Source organism: Scyliorhinus canicula, chromosome 4, assembly GCF_902713615.1.
Source record: "Scyliorhinus canicula chromosome 4, sScyCan1.1, whole genome shotgun sequence".
NCBI classification, from domain to species: domain Eukaryota; kingdom Metazoa; phylum Chordata; class Chondrichthyes; order Carcharhiniformes; family Scyliorhinidae; genus Scyliorhinus; species Scyliorhinus canicula.
The window spans coordinates 147259682-147263398 of record NC_052149.1 but is presented as its reverse complement, the minus strand read 5'-3'; positions in this window follow the sequence as shown (position 1 = coordinate 147263398).

The following is a 3717-nucleotide window of genomic DNA, read 5'->3' as shown; positions in this document are numbered from 1 at the left end:
CCCCAGCCTATTGCCTCCCCCCCCCCCCCCCTCCCTCCCGTGCCTCCTCCCTTTTGTTCTTAATCCTTACCACCTGCTCCACCAACCACCCATATGTATCCTCCACCCTACCTTCTCCCAATTCACCCGGGAACAGCAGTTGCTCCAATAAGGTGTACTCTGGCAACCTGGAAAACATCCTCCACTCCTTTCGCGTAAAGTCCCTCACCTGTGTATAACTAAATTCAGTCCTCCTTGGCAACTCAGACCTCTCCCGCAGCTCATCCAGACCTGCAAACTTCCCTTTCAAGTACAAATTCCTCACCCTGTCCAGCTCCGCCTCCCTCCACCCCATACATCCCATCCACCCCCTTGTCTTATACGTATGATTACCCCACAGTGGCGTCAACACCGACATCCCTTTAATTTAAAGTGTCTCCGCAGCTGTTTCCACATCCTTACCTTCAACTGTACCACCTGTGATATTATACAAATGTACAGCATGTGAAGAGTTAATGTTATGTTAAGCCTAGTCACTAGAGGGAGCTAAGGGATAGTACTATAAATTGGACTGGCTCTTAAACTGAGGGGAGGAGATTAGACTGGAGCTGACAAAGATAAGATTCATTGTGTATTGCAGAGTTAGTTAAGATATAATAGTTATAATTAGTAGATAGAGATAGTTAATGAGTGTAGTTTAATTCTTACTTGTTTGTTTGCTATGCAGAATAAGTGTCAAACTCAAATTTAGTAGTGTTAATAAAATTAGTTTGGTTTGCCAAAAGAGCTTTGTATATCTTTGTGATCACTATGTCTTCCATCCTGGCAACCCCTCGCAAAGATCACCACACCACTGGACTCCCCGTATACTTCCCCAGAGCTAATGGTAACGGAGCCAACACCATGGCCCTCAGACTGGAATCCTGACAGGAGCTCTACTCTATCTTGACCCACTCCAACCCCCCCTCCCCTCCCCACCGCCATCGGCTCACCTTCTCCGCATTTGCTGCCCAATAATAATGCAGCAGGTTCGTAATTGCCCCATTCTCTCTCTGCCTCTGTAGCAGGGCCCTCTTTACCCTTGACACTTCCCTTGCCCATATAAACTCTGAATTCACTATCTCCAATTTTTGGAAGCAGGCCGAAGAGAGAAAGATCGGGAGGGTCTGGAAAACAACCAGGAACCTTGGCAGCACATTCATCTTTACAGCCTGCACCCTCCCTGCCAGTGTCTTAAAATGCCCCCTCATCTCCTCCACCAAATCTGTCAAATTCCACCTCTGCATCATAGTCCATTCCCTCATCACCTGAATCGGCAAATACCTGAACCTTTACTTAGCTACCTTGAACGGCAACGCCACCAAGTTGGTCCCCTGCCCTGTCACATTCACCAGAGACACCTCACTCTTCCCGACATTCAACTTATACCCAGTGAAGGTCCAAAATCACTCCAATATTCACATAAGCCTACCCATACTCTCCAGCGGGTCTGACACAAACAACAACAGGTTGTCCGCATACAACGACACCCAGTGCTCCCTACTCCCCCTCACAATCCCTTGCCACTCCACCGATCCCTAAGGACCTAAGGGTACAATTTTGAACAAAAATTGCGACAGCAGACATCCCTGTCTCATTCCCCTGTGCAGTCCAAAACTCCGTGAACTCATCTCATTCGTACGTACACTTGCCACCGGGGAAGCATACAGCAGACCCATCCACGCCACAAACTTAGATCCAAACCCAAACCTACTCAAGATCTCAAATAAATACCTCAACTCCACCCAATCAAAGGCCTTCCCTGCATCCATAGAGACAATAAGCTCCGTCACCCGGCGGATGCTTAGTGACCTCCCCTGGCACACATCCCTACACCTTCCCCACCACTAACTTAGCCAGCACTTTCACATCTGTGTTGAACAATGAAATGGGCCTATACGATCCATGCTTCAAAGGGCCCTTCCCCTTCTTTGGGATTAGCGTGATTGACACCTGTGCTAGTGTCTCCGGCAGTTTTCCCCTTCTCCAATGCCTCACTAAACATCCTTAACAAATGCCATGCCAACTCTTATCACAAGTGCCTTATAGAACTCCACCGAAAGCTGTCCGGCCCTGGAGACTTCCGCGACTTAATCCCCCTAATGCTGTCAATCACCTGCCTCAGCCCCAATGGCTCCTTCAATGCCTGCCTCCTCTCATTGCCCAACCTTGGGAACTCCAATCTATCTAAAAAACGTCCAATAGCCCCTTCCTCTCCACCAGGCTCGGCCTTGTAGAGCTTCTAATAATATCCACTGAACACCTCATTTATCCTACCTGTCTCTGACACTACCTTCCCTTACTCTGTACGCATCCTTAAAATTTATCTGGATGCAGCCTGCCTCCTCAGCAGGTGGGCCAGCATCCTACCTTCTTTCCATATTCATATTGCACCCCGCTCACCTTCCGTGCTGCCCCAATGCCCTTCCTGTCGTCAACCTATCAAAGTGCCGCTGCAACCTCTTCCTCTCTGCCAACAGTTCTTTAGTGGGATCCCCGAGTACAATAATAATAATAATAATCGCTTATTGTCACAAGTAGGCTTCAATGAAGTTCCTGTGAAAAAACCCTAGTCGCCACATTCCGGCGCCTGTTCGGGGAGGCTGGAATGGGAATTGAACCCACGCTGCTTGTCTTGTTCTGCATTACAAGCCAGCTGTCTTAGCCAGGTGTATCTAGCGTCCACCTGAACTATCTCGGCCAGCAACTGTTCATGCTCCTCCCTCCTCCTCCTATCCCTGTGCGCCTTCTGCAAGATAATCTCCCCTCAGACCACTGGCTTAACTGCTTCCCTGAACGTGGCTGCCAACACCACATCCCCATTCTGATTCAGCTCCACATAATACCCAATCACCAGCCTCACCTTTTCACAAAACCTCTTGGGCTAGATTCTCAACACCTCAATGTCAAAATTGCGGCCAGCGCAGGGGCGGAGGATCTATTTTCCCGCAAAGAATCGGGACCGGTGCCGGTTCCCCGATTCTGTGGGCCCCAAAAAGCGGCCCACACCACCTAGGTCAGAACTTGAAAATTTGTTGGACTCTCCTTGGGCCATATGGAATTAAAATCTGCAGACTATAATCGGGAATTTTGGGTTCAATGGGCGCGATTCTCCGCAAATGCAGAGAGTCGTGAAGGCTGCCGTGAAACTGGCCGTGTTTCACGGCAGCCTCCGCGCCCCCTCCCGAGACCCGATTCTGCTCCCCGGTCGGGGCTAGCAGCGGGGCCCCGTGAACCTCGGCATCGCAGGCTTAGCGAACTTCGCCAAGGGTAACGGCGGCTGACGCACACAATGACGTCAGCCGTGCATGCACAGATTGGACAGCTCCAACCCGCGCATGCATGGATGACGTCATCACGCATATGCGTGAAACCCGCGCATGCGTGGGCCGTTATGCCCCTCAGCCGCCCCGCGGACTGATCCAGCGGGGCGGCGGAGGAACAAAGAGTGCGCGGGGTTCGGACCCGCTGCCCGTGATCGGTGCCCACCGATCGCGGGCCCATGCCACCCTTGGCACGGCCGTGGTGCGGCCGTGCCAATCGGTGCCATGGTTCTCGAGAACGGCACATTGCGGCTGTTTTCACGAACTGTGAGAGCAGGTGTGTTGGAGTTCGTGAAAACGGCCGTAAAGGCCTGGGAAATCGGCCCATCGGATAGGGGAGAATCGCTGCTCGCCGTAAAAAAACGGTGAGCAGCGA